At 44.4% G+C, this 17,961-nt stretch overlaps 1 protein-coding gene across 1 annotated transcript in view; it reads left to right on the forward strand.

Annotated features, from left to right (window-relative positions):
* NDNF (neuron derived neurotrophic factor) overlaps nucleotides 1-17,961 on the forward strand; it is a 41,378-nt gene that overhangs the window by 16,246 nt on the left and 7,171 nt on the right. The window lies entirely within an intron of this gene.

The following is a 17,961-nucleotide window of genomic DNA, read 5'->3' on the forward strand; positions in this document are numbered from 1 at the left end:
AAGAGTCTTTTTCTACATAATGAAAAAATCCAGATGAAGTGAAATAATATTTGTCTTGGATTAATTAATTTACACTGGAGCACAAAAGGAAGATTTGGGGTTCAAAGATTGAACTGATGAAAGCAATACCCTTGGCTCCCAGCTGATTTTCATGTGCTTCAAACCCTGCCTATGTGCTGAGTTGAGATTTGTATTCCATATTTCTTGTGGACAAGAGTTTAGTTTTGTAGAACACTTGGAAAGAGCTTGTTCAATTTGTTCATCAGACTTAGAGGTTCAAAGCAATAATAAAAGAATTTACATGGTCTGTCTGGCTTAACCTTTTAGATCAAAGGTACAGGATAATTGTGCCAAGACTGATGGTAATGAGATTACAGACAGTTTGGCTTTTCTGCAAGGAATCAGGTTATGTAAACTCCCACAGACAAAATAGCGAATAAGTCAGTAACAGGGTCTAAAAGTTATTGTAAGGCTATCTTCTACTTTCAGTACTACTGAGCTTCATTTGAACTTTGTTAAAGTCTTGTGAACATTCAGTGGCTTGAACAGCAGCCTGAACAATGGATATCATCACAAGAATATCAAATGATATAAGATTTGATATCATATTTTTACATCTTTCTAGTCCACGATACTGGGCCAGTACAAAGAAAGAAAGAATTTGGCATAAATCTTGCAGTATTGTAAGCATATGCAGAGTACAGTTAGGGTCTCTAGCCAAAGTTCCACTCAGGAGCTTAGGGGATTTAGGATCTTCGGCAATGTGAAATATTTCCCTTTCAAAATTTATTCAATTTTGTATTGTATATGAAAAACCCTGTTTTAAATTGGTGGGTGAATAGCAGGGAAAAAGTTGCTAGAACAGAATAGCTGGATGCAGAAGCCATTTCCTGAGGCTATACAGAAATAATGTAATGGGGAGACCCATGAGAGAGATTTGGAGGAGTGAAGATATTAAGGAAATCTGAGACACATGGCAAGATCTAGTTGGAGAAATAAAAACAGCACACTGGAGGGAGTAAACAGTAGAAGGCATGCAGTCAGTACAGCTGGTACACTTCTTAGTCTACCAAAGTACTAGAATTTGCTGTTTCTCTTCTCTTCGATTCTATGACATTGATTGGATGAAGACAGATTTGGGACAGCTGGAACTCAGTAAGGCTTCCCTGCTTCCTTTTTTATTTTAATTTATTTAAAGTAAAGGACATAACAAAGATAACAAAATCATTAGAAAAGAAACCGAAACCATATAGCTGCAAAAGGTCTGACCTAGTGTCCTCCTGTTTATTGTACACATCTCTTCAGGAAATTGCTATACACACTTTTATTTTTTAGTCCAACATTCCTTCTTTCCAACATCTTTCTATATCTACTTTGGAACTGGATTTCCAATATGGCAGGACAACTTTGGTTATTGTTGCCTCGACAAGATGCATAACTCATTCTCCTTTCTATGCAAATCACCATATGAAAAAACACCTAACAATAAATGCGCTGCTGACATTTAAAGTCATACATAAAACAGAATTCATCCACTTTTTCACTTCATTCCACAACATCATATTTGGTGGGGTCTCTCTTTTGTTCTTGTAGTGGCGGCAGCAGTCCTTTGATAATATACTCAACATCTCCAAACTGACTGGGGTCTGTACACTCAGAGGGTTAATTTGATGTGTATCAACCATAGGCAGAGATCGAATGATGTTTTTTGATTCTTCATTCTACTGACAGCCTGACTCCTAGAGGGTATGTGGGACACATACCTACTCTGAGGCTACTTGATCAGGTCCCCCTCCCTTCCTCGCAAACAGACACATACACACAGACACCCTTCCCTTCCACCCCTGTTTCCCTCCTTACCTGTTGGTTTTTCAACCTCCTCCTTCCCACTCCCTTCCTCGCAAACACAGACACACAGAGACTCCCTTCTCCTCTCCTGTTTCCTCCATTAGTTGTTGTATTCCCAACCTCCCTCCCTCCCAAGCATACACACACATTCCTCCCCTTCCTCTTTTTGCTTACCTTCTCTGCTGCTAACTCAACCCCCACTGGTTGTGCAGTGGCTGCCTAAGCCCCAGGGCTGGCGCAACCACTGCCAAGGCTTGGAGGCAGGGCAGCCACTGCTAAGGCCCCCACTGGTCATGTAGCAGCTGTGTATGCCCTCGGGGCTGGTGTGGCCACTCCCAAGGCCTTGGGGGTGGGGCAGCCGCTGCCTTGGCCCCTTCTGGGCATGCAGTGGCTGCCTAGCTCTTTCTTCATTTTCTGGCATGCTTCCTGGGTGAGATTTCAGATGTCATGTCCTTATTCATTTCCATTTCACAAGGCATGCCAGAAGTTGTGTCCCTCATCAAAAAGCAAAATCTAAATACCTACACCTCCATTGACTTAATTTCAGCTGTCAGGGCAATGCAAGGCCAAACAAAGTAGTCCATGTGGAACAACAAAAATGGGGAAACAACTCCCTCTCAGCCAAGTTTCCACATGGGAAAATGGCTTGGGGGAAGGAAAGGTAGAATTCCTTTCTCCTCCCCCCACAACAGCATTCCAAATCTTTTTGGGCTGTCCTTTATTTTTTAAAAGCTCTTCTCCACAGGATGCAACCATGGGGAATCCAGTTTGGGTTCGTGAAATTTGGCTAAAAAATCCAAACATGCATTTTGGCCTTTAGATTGGGAAAAAAAGAATATCAGCCTTTTCCTCTTAAAAAGCAATTAATTATGATTTTTAATACAGCAAACAAAAACACATTCATTCCTAATTATAGATCATAGATTTTTGACCCCAAAATAAAAGCAGTGAAATATCAGGATTTATTTTTATTTTTGTTCAATTTATTAAGCAACTGCTAGAGAAAATATGTTTTCTAATAAGTGGATAAATATTCACTAATAAGTGGTTGGTTACATTAATTCCATTTTTATTCCATAGTCCACACCTCTGACAGAAAGGTCAGGAAAGATGAGAGGAGAGCTAGCATCCCTTTGTGGAGAAAAAATATTATAACATTGGCAGAAGCTGTAAGGCAGGGGTAGTCAACCTGTGGTCCTCCAGATGTCCATGGACTACAATTCCCATGAGCCCCTGCCAGCAAATGTAGGAATTGTAGTCCATGGACATCTGGAGGACCACAGGTTGACTACCCCTGCTGTGAGGCATAGATATGTAACCTATTGTAAAATTGTATGTCCCTAGGGGAACTCAAAGGAAAAAGAGAAGTCATTTTTAAATTTACAAGCATATTTTATTTATAGAGATTATGAAGGAGAAAAGGTGCAATCTTTATGCCACTTGTCTTCTGTGAGAGTAAACAGAGCATGTGTGAGAATTAATTCTAGTTTCCTTCCAATATATTCAAACAAATGCAAAAAAAAAATGGACAGATGACTTCCTGGCTAGCTGTTAGTAGGCCATAACTGAGGTACTATTTGCTTTGTAAGGGATTATTGTTTGTGCCCCCCTCCAGTCAAAACATTAAGTTGATGCCCCATTTGAACTAGCTCTGAAATATTTTCAGTAACTTCAGCTGTTTATCAAGAATTCATTTCCTTATTCATGTTGATTCAGCCCCTTTAACTTAGCAAACAGGTACATTTGTTCACATGAATGATTGTGTAAACAAGGCAATTGAACCATGATAAGCAAGGAACTACAAGCTTAATTTTAGCTACAAAGAGTATCTTGTTCATACTAAAATTGGAAACCTTTCCAGTACTCCTGCGTATGAAAGAAATGTTATGCTCGAAGCAAGCATGACAGATGGAGGTTCCTATGGTTAAACAATGCAATCGCACAGAGATGGAAGGGGCTCTGAATGTGTCTGTGTGTGCTCCTGTCCAGATGTAAAAGCAAAGGAAACACATGGGCACTGAGCCACTCACCCACCTTGCCTACACACTGCTTTATGTCTCTCAGCCTCCAAGTGGGAAGTGAGTTTGTTTCAAAAAAACACCTTGGGAACAGTAGCTACAGGGAACAAAGCAGTGTGTGGGGAAACGGGGAGGGTTTAGCACTACTCATGCATGGACTTCTTTAAGTTTTAAGGCCAGACCCCCCATGGTTTCTGCATAATTGAAACAGATCTGCGTTTAAATGAATGGACCTCTGGCTGCCACATCTCATTTAGGATAAAATGCACATGTAACATCTGACCAGAGGCAGATAGACAAGTCTGGTCTACTAAAGTTGTAATTACAGCATATGCTATGTTCAAAAGAGAAAAATTCATTTTATTCTGAAGTTTTTTTTAGTATGTTGCTCTAATGCAATTTTCCTCAACCTTTGGCCTGTTTAGTATAACTAAATCGAAATTGTTCTCAGAATAGGTCTTGACAAAACTTCATATTAGCTGTAAGTGGGTACCCATGGTGGAAGTTTCAGATGCAACAGAAAAATGAACACAGTTTTCAAGGTATTTTGTTTCTCTACAAGATTTCATTGATATGCTGATTTCCTTTGCTGCAATAATCAAAAGCAAAACATTTATGAAATCAACCATAAAATAAGATTTTTTCTATACTAGATTCTAAAATTGTCAGTTACCATTGCTACTAAACAAATAGTTATTTCAGTTTGTAATGATTAAATCCTTAAAGAAGTGGGATCAAACTGACCCAGAAAGTGGGGAACAATGATAATACTTTGTTTTCAAACTTCTAAAAATGCCCTACAAATGTGTTCCTCAACCTTAATAAATTATATTTCCCCTGTGGTGTTTAATTTCTCTCTTTGATTTTTTTAAAAATCGCAGTACATACTTTGATGGTTCTGAGGTCATTCTTACCTCAAATTGCATTTTAAATGGTAACTGAATAGGGTAAAATTCACAAAATTAAATGACCTTAATTTTTCTTCTAGTTTATCCTTGCTATCTTTGGTGCTGTTCTGTCATTTTATACATGACAGAAATAATAAAATTCTGATGTTTTTACTTGGCAACTTGTGGCATGTTTGATGTCACCTTGAGAGGGTTAATTTTAATTTCTGTGACTTGGCAGGAGGTCTGTTTGAACCCCACACTGAATTAGTAAAAGACACACATTGTTGGGTAAGAGCTAAGTATACTTTTCCCTCTCACATGTGTAAACTCTTATTCCAAAGATTTTTTACATCATTTGCTTTTTAAAAATTCAGAAGAATTGACTTTCCCAGGGACAAGAGCCTAAAGAAAAAGCTGTTTTTTATATATTCTGCTTTTTACCACCCAAAGGAGTCTCATACTGATTCCACACTGGCAGCACCACTCCAGGTTGCAGGTTGGACTGTGACAGGGCAGCATGTCTCACTGCTTCCTGTGTCCCCATGGGGGACCTTTTATGGCGGCACACAACATCTACCCTGTATTTCTGCATCCCCACGACACAGCTGGGATGGAAAGGTTCTGCTGCATGGGACAGCTGGGGGGGGTATTTGCATGAAGGTGGGATTGCATAAGAATGCAATCCCACTTTCATGCAAATAAAAAAATGCTCCATTCAGCCATGCACAACCACAAAGCACTGTGGAGCTGACTGGATCATTTTTCATCTCTGCCAAAATGCCATAGGAGTGGGAGGATATGCCCCATTGTCCCTGGATAGGCCCCATTGGTCTCTGCGGCAGACCAGGGAATGCGGAAACATCCACGTTCCCTTGCTGCAGGTCAACAGAGGGCTTGAAGCATGCCAGACCTAGGACAGGGACCATTGTATGGATGTGAGGATTAGCCCTGCTGCTATACGAGCATCAGCCCAGCCTTTTTTGCCCGTGTGGAATCAGTCTCAAAGCAGTTTACAGTGTCCTACCCTTCTTCTCCCCACAACAGAACCCCATGCAGTAGGTGAGGCTGAGAGAGGCCCAAGGTCACTCAGCTGGCTAAATGTGGAGGAGAGGGGAATCAAACCCAGTTCCCCAGATTAGAGGCTGTCGCTCTTAACTGGTACACCAAAATAGATCTCAAGTAGTTAAATGGGCCTGTGTGCTAGGTATGGAATTTTGCTCCTGCCTGACTAAAATGTGATATGATGCCCTGGTTTATGTATATGCTATGTGTGAATTCATAAATATTGTGACATTTTTCCAGTGCAGCCCTTAAACAAGTCCTTAAAGATTAAACAAATCCGAGCTTCTAACCTCGACGTGAAAATAGTGTGTGGGGCCAGGAATTCATACTGAGGATTTCCAATTGGTGAGCTACAATCCTCTTGTCAGATGTGGAAGCCTTCTTGGTGGTTTGCCAGGCTACCAATACAAAGGTGATAAAGACAACAGAATACAAGGAAAGAAGATCTTTTCACTTCCCATCTAGTAATCAGAAATCACAGATACAAAGAACAAGGATCAAATTGCATTTGTGAGGTGCATTACACAAATGGTTTCAGATTTAGGAAGTGGGACTATTTTATTCCCTGCATTATAAATATAAATATGTTTAGATTAAAATCAAATTTAATAACCACAATTCAATGTATCAATGAGATGCATCTGAGATATGCAAATATATTCAGTTTCTAGAGCTGAGTTCAAGACCATGAAACTAGTTGCTTATTGAAACCATCAGGACAGAGATTGCTTTGGGATTTATCCTAGCCCCAGAGGTTCAATTTTAGCAATAATTTGCCTAATTCACACAATGTCCTTTGATTTGTCAAAGCTACAATTAAATTGTACCCAACAGATTTAATATCAAATGTAGTGCTGTGTAGCTCTTGCAAAACTAAATTCATTCATATTTAAAAATAGGACTTTGAGGGATGCAGAAGTATTCCCCCCCTACAGTTAAAGAAAGGCAACACACAAATGCCTGTGGCAAACTGTTCTTTGAAATTATCCTCACTAAATTACAATCATGCACTTTTGACTCTCTGCAATTAAATATTTAGTTTTATTTATTCCAGATGCATCTGTTTCAAGTGAAGTCAGATCCCTGATGGTGGCATTGTTTATAGAACATTTACAGGTCTCAGTACCCTATAAACTGACAGAAAATAAAGTGAATTGTTTCCTTAGGTTTAGTTTAGTGACATATCCACTATTGACTGCTTCTTACTTCTTGTTTGGGAAGATGATACTGTTTATGACTATAGTAGGAATAAAAAGCCTAGGTTGTTGCTATTGTCGTTTAAAATTGATCACACATCCGGAATTGTGCCAAACTAGCTTATGAAGCATGGTTTTGAGGGAAAATAGTAGATGTTCTGCAGGCAACTTTTAAATTACTGAACTATAGTGGAATAACTTTGTTGTTGTTTTTCTAGAATTGTTCATAAATTCTATCAATTACATACTTTGTGAAAATTAGGGTTTCCAGTTCTGGGTTGAGTAATATCTGGGGGTTTGGGGGAATGGAGCCTGGGGAGAACAGGGCTTGATAGGAAGGGATATCAGCAGCATATCATGATATAGATTAGAGTCCACCCTCCAAAGCAGCCATTTTCTCCAGAGGAACTGATCTTGTTCATCTGGCTATTGTATAGTAGGAGATCTACAGGTATCACCTGGAGGATGGCAACCCTAGTGAAATACAGGGTAAGACTTCCTTGGCCTTTAATATTTTGGTGGCTGCTGAGTAGCTTTTATTTATTTTTTAAAGTCTAGTCAGGCTTTCCTTTACAAACTCTCAGAATGGGCTAAAGGCAAAGGTAAAGGTATCCCCTGTGCAAGCACTGAGTCATGTCTGACCCTTGGGGTGACGCCCTCCAGCGTTTTCATGGCAGACTCAATGCAGGGTGGCCTTGCCAGTGCCTTCCCCAGTCATTACCGTTTACCCCCCAGCAAGTTGGGTACTCATTTTATCGACCTTGGAAGGATGGAAGGCTGAGTCAACCTTGAGCCGGCTGCTGGGATCGAACTCCCAACCTCATGGGCAGACAGCTTCAGACAGCATTTCTGCCACTTACCACTCTGCGCCACAAGATGGGCTAGCAGCCTCTAATTGCTGTCCCACTCAGTGAATTCTTTGGTTTAGTAATATAATTAGAGAAACTCAGAACTGTTAACTTGTAAAGCTAAGTAGCCTTATTTCCAATATTGGGTTAGTGATGCAGGAGCCAGAGTTGATAATGCCAACCTGAAGGAGCACCTAGCAGTCCTTGCATCACCAAATCAGGGGTCACTCATGTGTAACCCATAGGTGCCACGGTGCCTGCTGACACCTTGTCAAGTGTTTGGCAGTGCCAGGTCAGGCTTTCATCCTGTTCATGGTAAGGGAGCAGCTGGGAGAGGTGCCTGCAAAATGGAGACAGATATTGGCAGATTAGTGGTTCTTAGCTAGTTAAGTATGGATGCATATTTGGGACATATGAAAGAAAATATTTTTAAACAATGTATTTATTTAAAAAGGCATCCTGTTAAATGGAGCTTCTGCTTGAAATGTTGCAAGAGTAACAATTACAGTTCTGTACAGCCTCAGTTCCTGACATTTTGTGGTTGGCTCCACCTCCTGCAGCAGCTATTTTAAGTTTGTGCTCTTTACTCTGTGTCAGAATTCCAAACATGTCCACAAGCTCAAAAGACTGGGGGCCCCTGTAATATATTATGCAAATACTGTGAAAAAATGATGTTAGCATGAGTTGGCTCCTGCCACCTTTTCCACTGGCAAATGAGTAAGCCCTTTGACTAAAGTCTGCCAGGGATTGTGGGATCCATGCAGTCCACATCAGGTTGGCAGTGAGGAAAGGAACTGGGTGAAATAAAGTAGCAGCCAAATTTTGTGGAATGTTGTTTGCTACTTGTTTTTGTTGTGTATGTAGTTGGGCCAATAATATATACAACATAAAATGAACTCATTATTAAACAACTAGGCAAAGGTTGCCATGTGCTTGAGTGTATATCTTGTGTAGATTTTCAGAGTGATATTCTTGTACTTGATGGTTAATGGTATTTTAATCCTGTCCTGTAAATTATACAGGCTGTACACAGGAACTCTTAAAGTAGACAAATAGATTTCTTTCAGACATTAGAAGGAAATGCCTTGTCTGTATTTGATCTAACCAGGATTAAAAGAACAAGCTTTGTTTCCTAATCATCTTTCCTTACAGTTTAATTATCCAGAACCCATAGACCAGAAATACAGTGCGTGTGACTAGACATTCTAATTCACAAATATATACTATTAGACAGACAATGACTGGAAAAGCATGAACAATAACAGGCAAGAGGAAGGAAAAGACAGACCATTAGAGGGCACTTTTACAATCCTAAAAATGAAATTAAAACTATACTTGCTATCTCACTTTAGGTTGTTTGCACTGGATCTTGCTTAAAGACAGGGATAAACAGCAGTTGACTTTAAAGTGACTTTAAAGACACTGTACATTTCACTAAAATATTTAGGTCCTCTTCAAAATTAAAATATCTACTGATAAAAAAACAACCTGTAGAAAACATAATTAAATCAGATTCCAGTAGCACCTTTAAGACCAACAAAGATTTATTCAAGGCGTGAGCTTTCGAGTGCAAGCACCCTTCGTCAGACTTGCACTCGAAAGCTCATACCTTGAATAAATCTTTGTTGGTCTTAAAGGTGCTACCGGACTCTGATTTTATTGTGCTACTTCGGACCAACACGGCTACTCACGGCTATCTGTAGAAAACATGTTATTCAGGAGCACCCAATTCTTATGTATATAGGCTAAATATGAAATATTTAAAAAGTATAAGCTGGGGCAAGTAGAATTCCAATGCGGTTATCTTTGTGAGATTCCTGTATTCTTGGCAGAAAATGGCCACAGCCTTTATTGATTGAGAGTGGCTCAGACTGGAAGCGGACCTGCCTACTTGCAGTCATCCGACTACAAGTAAGCCCCATTTTAAGCAGGCATCCTTCAACGGGTCCAGCTGGCTCGCACGCCTGCTCATTTCCCGGAAATCCAGCCTGCTGAATATGGGAGGTGGCCCAATAAGACAAAACCCTCTGGGCGTTTTTGCCTCTGATGGATTTTGCTCGCCACCCGGAAATGCGAGCCCACAATAGGCTCAACATCCACACAGCCCCTTAAGGGGGCCCCCTACCTACTAGGGATGCCAGCGCGCAAGCATGGCGCCCCTAGGCAAAACCGCTTCCAGCTACCATCCGCCCGCTGTGACAAAATATAACCATCAAAATATTCTAACAAACCAACATTCAAAAACTCATTCCGAACATTTTTTTTTTTTTTTAAATGGGTGGGAGGGTGGGTGTTCGCCTTCGCGCCAAGAGGGGAAAGAGGCAGGGCTCTCTGAGTCGGCTCTGTCTAAAGAGCCACTCCCAGCCCCTCCCCTCTGCTCTGTCGCACGGGCGCCATTACGCTAGGGATTCTGGGACTTGCAGTCCCAAATTCCCCAACAGCGTTCTTCCCGGCGCTCGCAGACCCGCCGCGGCAAAAGCCCCTTCACCGAAGATTCAGGTGCCCTTGCCTTGCAGGGTTTTAAGCTCACACCTATAATGAAGACGCTGACTCTTACCTTTTCTTGGCAGAAAATGGCCACAGCCTTTATTGATTGAGAGTGGCTCAGACTGGAAGCGGACCTGCCTACTTGCAGTCATCCGACTACAAGTAAGCCCCATTTTAAGCAGGCATCCTTCAACGGGTCCAGCTGGCTCGCACGCCTGCTCATTTCCCGGAAATCCAGCCTGCTGAATATGGGAGGTGGCCCAATAAGACAAAACCCTCTGGGCGTTTTTGCCTCTGATGGATTTTGCTCGCCACCCGGAAATGCGAGCCCACAATAGGCTCAACATCCACACAGCCCCTTAAGGGGGCCCCCTACCTACTAGGGATGCCAGCGCGCAAGCATGGCGCCCCTAGGCAAAACCGCTTCCAGCTACCATCCGCCACAGAGCTCAGGAAACAATTTCCTGTGCTCCCGCCACCTCTCAATGGTGCAGCCATTGCAGTATGGCATGGCGCAAGTCATGCAACCAAATATCCATACCCCAATCTGTGAGGTGTACCCCATCTGGCCTGTACAGTGCCCACTGCCGGTAAGAAATGTCGGGATGCCAAATCACCGCTCCCTTACTAAACCTCAACTGTAAAAATTTGGCTACTGCCTTAACAACCCGCCTTCTGGCTAAATCAACCTTTTCAGGAGCAACGGCTCCCCTCCAAGTGCGCCTCTCCAATAAAGCAGACCACAAGATGGAAACTGTTGGAAACCAACGTTGAATCATGATCAGGTCAGATATAATAGCCCTTGACAGGAGTCGTCCAGACATCTCAGGTAAGTCGTTCTCGCCTAATTGTAGTACCAGGACATCCGGGCATCTTTTCTGACGTATCATTGCAGCGAGTGTCTCCAAAAGAGCTGACCAACGCATTCCTCGTCTTCCATTCCACAGTAAACGAACGCTTCCCTCCATTCCGAGGCAGGTTCCCCAGCCCGAATTCAAAGCATAGCGGGAGGCCCAAAAAACGACACTGTGTCCCAGGATCCACACAATCGGGACCGCCAACGCCAATTCTGGAATCAAAATTAAGAAAGAAGAAGTTCCGGCCTTACATATCTCCGGTATGCCCCAGAACGCCAGCGACCCACCGACTTGATTCGATCTTCATCGCAACCTCCCACTGCCGCCTGCGTTGCAGCTCCGATACGAAAAGAGTGTGTCCCAAATTGTCCTGATGGAAGCCCCAAAGCTTCCAATGCAGAACGAAGCACTGCCATCAATTGAAAGCAAGACAAGCATTTTCCGTCCTCATGAATAAAGAGAGGACCTGGGACTGACGGTCGCAAACGAAGGTAATCCCTCATACTTTTCACTGGGCAGGAAAACTCTCCACTAACCTCTGTGAGAACTATGTGGTTTCCCCGTCCAAATTGATCCGTCTTGCAACGGCGAAGACGAATATGCAACTCTTTATCATATATTCTGATGTCATGCAAGTCTAGTGCCCTCCCACCTTTTCCATTCTTGTTGGCGGACACCACCTCGCTGCATCGGAAAGCTCCGTAAAACATTACCGCAAATGCAGCCGTGAATAAACTCGACTCAAAGTCCGAGTCACATATCAACCTTAGTTTTTTAATCAAACCCTGGAGCACATGAAGTGATATCGGTCTCCTACAGTCTGGATTAATGGGAGCTGACCGTTTCCATCCCAACAAAGCCTTTTTGGCCAAAAAGGATAAAGCCGGATCCCACCAGCCTTGTGTCTTACAAAAGAAAGACAAGCCAGCCAAGTGCACTGACAAAGTTCTTGGCGCCGTCCCCTGAGAATGCATATGCGCCAGATAACGCAACACCATTTCCTCCTTTGGGGGAAGGGGAGCGCCACATCCCCATGAATTGATATAGTTGACATATCCTGTGACTGCACTCGAATATGCCTTCTGCGTGGCCGGCGCCAAGGAACCCGTCACCGCCTGCTGGATGTCTCGCCACCAAGGCTCCACAGCTCCTCCGGGAAAGGATCCGGCGCAGCATTCGCTGATGGGGCCAGTTCCCGAAAACGATGTTCCTGGAATCGAGATAACGCATCAGCAACATCGTTATTTACCCCAGGAATGTGTCGTGCGCCAAAGGTGATGTTAAAGGCTAAGCATGTCCCAACCAGGTACCTCACCAGTCTCATAACTCTCTCGGAGCGGCTGGACTGTCTGTTGATAATACGAACAACCGACTGGTTGTCGCACCAAAAAAGGACCTTATGGTCCCTAAAGATATCTTTCCAAAGTACCACTGCCACCACAACCGGGAAAAGCTCGAGAAAGGTGAGGTCCCTCAAAATCCCTGTCTCTGCCCAATGTTCGGGCCACCGACCAGAAGACCATCGGTTTTGATAGAAAACCCCGAAGCCCAAACTGCCCGCTGCATCCGAATGTACCTGTAAGGAATTCTCTGGTGTTACTGGCGTTTGCCAAATGGCAACCCCATTAAAACTCCTTAAGAATTCCTGCCACACCCTTAAATCTTCCTTAATGGCCCTGGTCAGTCGGATATGATGATGAGGGGAAAGCACTCCTGCAGTAGCTCTGGCCAATCTTGCACAAAAGGCCCTTCCAGGAGACACTGCCTTACATGCGAAATTTAGGTGTCCCAATATAACCTGTAATTCCCGAAGAGTACATTTGTTTTTTAACAACATGGTGTCCAACAAATCCCCCAGGGCAGACAATTTTTCAATAGGGAGTTGTGATAAACCCGCCACTGAGTCTAGCTGAATTCCCAAATACGTCAATCTGGTTAGAGGGCCTTCTGTTTTTTCTTCAGCTAAAGGAACTCCCAGCTCAGCAGCCAAGCCCTGAAAGATTTGTAACCGATCCATGCATGTTGGGGAGTCCGGGGGGCCCACAATCAAAAAATCATCCAAATAATGGGTGATATGCGGGCACTGGGTCCGCTCCTTGGCCTCCCATTCCAAAAAGGTACTGAATGCTTCGAAAGCCGCACATGAGATAGAACAACCCATGGGCATAGCCTTGTCCACATACCAACACCCCTTAAAATGACACCCCAACAAACAAAAATCATCTGGGTGAACAGGGAGCAAACGAAATGCAGACTGGATATCACACTTGGCCAAAAAGGCACCCCTGCCGCACGCCCGAATGATTGACACAGCATGATCCAAAGACGCATATTTTACCGAACAAAGTTCCGGCGCAATAGCATCGTTAACTGAGGACCCTTTAGGATATGATAAATGCTGAATCATTCGAAACTGGCCTGGGGTCTTTTTTGGCACCACCCCCAAAGGTGATACCCGAAGATTAGGAATCGGAGGGCTCAAATAGGGACCCACCATTCGCCCCGCCGCGCATTCCTTACCAATCTTTTCAGCAAGAACTTCCGGTAACTGAAGCGCAGATTTTAAATTGGGACTCATCGTTGGTATCCTCAGTCCAGTAAAAGGTATTCTAAAACCTTTCGAAAACCCGGAAGCCAGATAAGCCGCCATCTGTTTATTTGGGTAGCGACTCAACATGGTCAAAAGTGTCGATAACTTAATAGGCGATGGAGCCAATGTTAACAACTCCTGAGGGATTTCAATTGCTTTTTCCAGCAGAGCCATTTCCCGACCCACTTCCTTTTTTGGAAGAGGGCCGGACCCCTCGAAAGGGCGTTTGACTTCCTGCCGGTTTTTCACAGTCTTGTTTCGAATGACTGCCACCACATGCCTCGCAGCAATGCTCATAGCGGCATTTTCGCCTTTGGCATGAGCCCCTGTTAAATTCCCAGCACACGCCTCGAACATCTCGCCTCCCAAATTGTTTTCGTTTTTCTTGTTCGAACCTCCTAACAAATGGACCCACTTTAACGATCCAAGCATCGTGGTCTTTCCTATCCCACCTGGTCTGCTCGTTGTTCGATGCCCGTTCTCTCATTAGCTTGTCGTAGGCGATGGCGGCCGCATCACCTGCTAGTGCCTTGGCTTCCAATACATTATTCATGTGGTTGACCATGTGCCATCCTCTTTCAGGGTATGCACCTACTACCAACCCCATGTATTGGCCATAGCCCCTCATCCAGGCTGTAAAGGAGTGGTCCCCTTTTTCCACCTCCTTACGCCTCCTATCTTTACTAGATCCTGTATTGGGAGTTTCATCATCCGGGGGTACCATTTTAAAAACATCAACATAACAGCCATCCATGGCCCTCTCCCTAATCTTTGGGGTAAGATGTGTCCCGGGAGGGTGCTCCCCCGTGACAACCCCAACCGGAGGCTCCCTGGCTGTCCCCCCCCTTTCTTTATAATAATCCTTGGTCGATTCCCGACGATTCACCCACCATGAAGGGATTCCTGGGACCAATGCCCCATGCAACCAAAAGTCGCGATCCCGTTTTTGATCCACAGCCTCATCCTCCGAAGTGGAAGACTCACCCGATACGCTAGACCCGTGTCTCGCCCTTGCACGCTTCGTCCCTCCTTTCCTTGTTCGTTTTTTCTTCTGGGCATCCTGCTGCTCATTTCCCTCTCCCTGTGTTGAGGTTCCCTGTGATGCCTCAGGGTTATCCGCAGAATTGGTGGTTGCCTCCAAAACTGGCCGGACTCCCAGTTGTCCAGAACCTCCATGCACCGGAGGCCTGACTTCCATTGTACTTGCTGGCATTGCTGCTGCTAATTGCTGCCCGTTGTTATCTGTTCCTTGATTACCACCCAGTGATGAAGTGCCCTGGTAACTCCCTGGTGCAGGAGGGATATACTGGATATTGCCTCTTGTCACTGGCCAATACCCGTGACCCCATTGTCCTCCCCCTGCCTGAGGTACCTGTTGGCACCATCCCTGGGGCATCCCTTGTTGTCTAAACCCCGCACCCAGAAAACCAGGCTGCTGCCATTGTCCCTGACCAGGAGCATTCCACATCCGTGGAAGCTGAGGCTGCTGCCACCCTCGGGTGTCATTATCCCTTCTATCGCCGGTTCCCTGACCTACTGGTCCGTGCCCTGTAGGACACTCATTAAATTGCATAATTCCCGCTGACAACTGCAATCCCCCTTGTGGCTCATGTGCAGTTTGAGGGAACCCTAATGAGCGCCCGACATACTGGGATCCAATTTCAGCCCCAGGTTGTAAAATGCCTACTGAAGGCCAGGCTTGCATATCTTGGCTCCTGGCCAATGAAGGACTTGCAAAGCCCGTTGGGGTTGATACCCATGGGGGCTGCAGTCCCTGCTGACCATAACCCCCAACAGGCAAGCCTAACCCATTGTCCATATACGCTCCTGTCCCCGACCATGGATGAGGTCCTGGCATTGAGTTGGAACTCAGACTCCCAGAAGTCTGTCCCACAAGCCCCATGGATGCCATATAGTTGGCATTCAACGAAGCCTGGGTTTGTCCTGGGACCTGAGGCGTCATCCCTCCCTGCTGCAACGTGGCAACTGGCACTGGACTCGCCCTACCCAACTCCCCTTGACTTGCTTGAGTCACCTCAGAGGGGCCCGCAGAAGCAGCTGCAGCCGCAGCCGCTGCCCGCCGCCTGGCAGATCGGGTTCCATAAGGTCCCACTCCACCTTGAGGCAGTGAAGGGCCCGCTGCCGAAGGAGCTCCACCCACCCCCGGGTCGAAACTCCCTCCCCCAGGGCCTACTTCGACGGCGGTAAGTTGCGGCCTTGCTAGGCCGCTACTCCGATCCGCCCGCCCCCCGCTGGTCTCTTTCCCTCTCCTCTTCGGGGCCATAATTCCCCCTTTTCCCAGTCAAAAACCAGCGGCAGAACTACTATTCCCGACAAACAACCGCGTGAGGGGGGGGGGGGCTGCCGCTGATACCAGAAGACCCACCGCTGCCTCGGTAAAAGCCCTAGGCCCAAAACTCCGAGGCTGCAAATCGGCCTTCTCTCTTGGCGCGCGTCTGTTCGCCTTCGCGCCAAGAGGGGAAAGAGGCAGGGCTCTCTGAGTCGGCTCTGTCTAAAGAGCCACTCCCAGCCCCTCCCCTCTGCTCTGTCGCACGGGCGCCATTACGCTAGGGATTCTGGGACTTGCAGTCCCAAATTCCCCAACAGCGTTCTTCCCGGCGCTCGCAGACCCGCCGCGGCAAAAGCCCCTTCACCGAAGATTCAGGTGCCCTTGTGAGATTCCTGTATTTCAGTGAGGGGATTCTTTCCCTTGTCCAAAAATGTTAGAGTGGGTTTAATGGATGGACTTATATCAATCCCCCCAACCACTTTTTGAAGCTTTTGATACAATAGGAATCAGCTAGCCGCTGACTAGGAGCAATGGATTCAATTACGGGAAAGAAAGTTCCACTTAAGTATTAGAAAGCATTTTCTAACAGTGAGGGCTGTTCATAGTTGGAATATGCTGTCTTGGAGGGTGGTGGAGACTACATAGCTACCCTGGCATTCCTTGGTAGTCTCCTATCCAAACACTATTCAAAGTCACTCAACATTACTTAGCTTTCAAGATCTGATTAAGTCAGTACTGTAGACCTCTTCCAGGGGTGTGGCTAGAGAACTCCTGAGATTATGCTGGCAGGATCACAGACATAATTTTAAAATGACAATAAAAAGCTAACATGTTCATAATATGAACAGGACATTTTAAGTATATTAGGTAGCTTATTTATTTCCCTTATCTATTAACTGACAATCACAATATTTTCTTGTTTTCATCAGTATAAATTGTGAAATCTGATATGAAGGAAACAGAAAACAAATTCTAAATTCTGTAATCTTTTATCGGGATTCTTATCATAGAGAAATATGAATTAGAAAGAGTGGAATGAATTATTTATGGTATCTACTAGAAGTTTAGGCGGGGGGGGGGGAAAATCCAATTGGCACTTGTGAAAAATACCCCTTTGTTTGTAAGATTCTCTAGTTATTTCAAGAAATTCATTGTTATTATTTAATTCACCTACAGAATGATTTGACATTTCATACACATCGTGCAATCATTGCTATGAGGGAGTTGTCACTGATCACTTATAGCTTGCACATCAGAATCCTGATTATATCATTATAAGCAACATTAAGTTACTGTTATGTACATTTTTTATCATATGTACATAGCAAATGGCTTCAAAAGCATTTGAAAATATGAAGTCTGAAAATCCATGAAAAGCTATAAAGACTGAATATGTACAGTTGCACTAAAGCACTTTCAACAAATATGAATACATAGCTTCTTATCCTGTCTTCTTATACTATGAATATTCTCAGGGAACTTATCTGCATTTGATAGAATGCCTAAAAATAATCCTTCAAAGTTATCAATTTGCTAATGATAAATGGTGGATTCCACCCTGGACTGGACAAAGCACCCACAGTTTGCATTGTTGCTGGGTCATCCATTACAAGTGACACCAGAAAATGAATTGCTTTTCAAGCATTCCCACTGACAGCTACTTGGGCATGGTAGTATGTGGGTAGGGGAAGGCACTACATTCCCTAGGAAATCATGTGAGGCCCCCTCTCCTTCCATATATGTTGTCCCGTGATGCATTGTCCCGTGATCCTATGATGCGTTGTCCCGTGATCCATATTTACCAACATAGATCTGCTCATGAAAGAGAAGGCAGAAGCTTTGGCAGTGTATATAATTACATTTATAAATATGATA

This window comes from Paroedura picta, chromosome 10 (assembly GCF_049243985.1).
Source record: "Paroedura picta isolate Pp20150507F chromosome 10, Ppicta_v3.0, whole genome shotgun sequence".
Taxonomy (NCBI): domain Eukaryota; kingdom Metazoa; phylum Chordata; class Lepidosauria; order Squamata; family Gekkonidae; genus Paroedura; species Paroedura picta.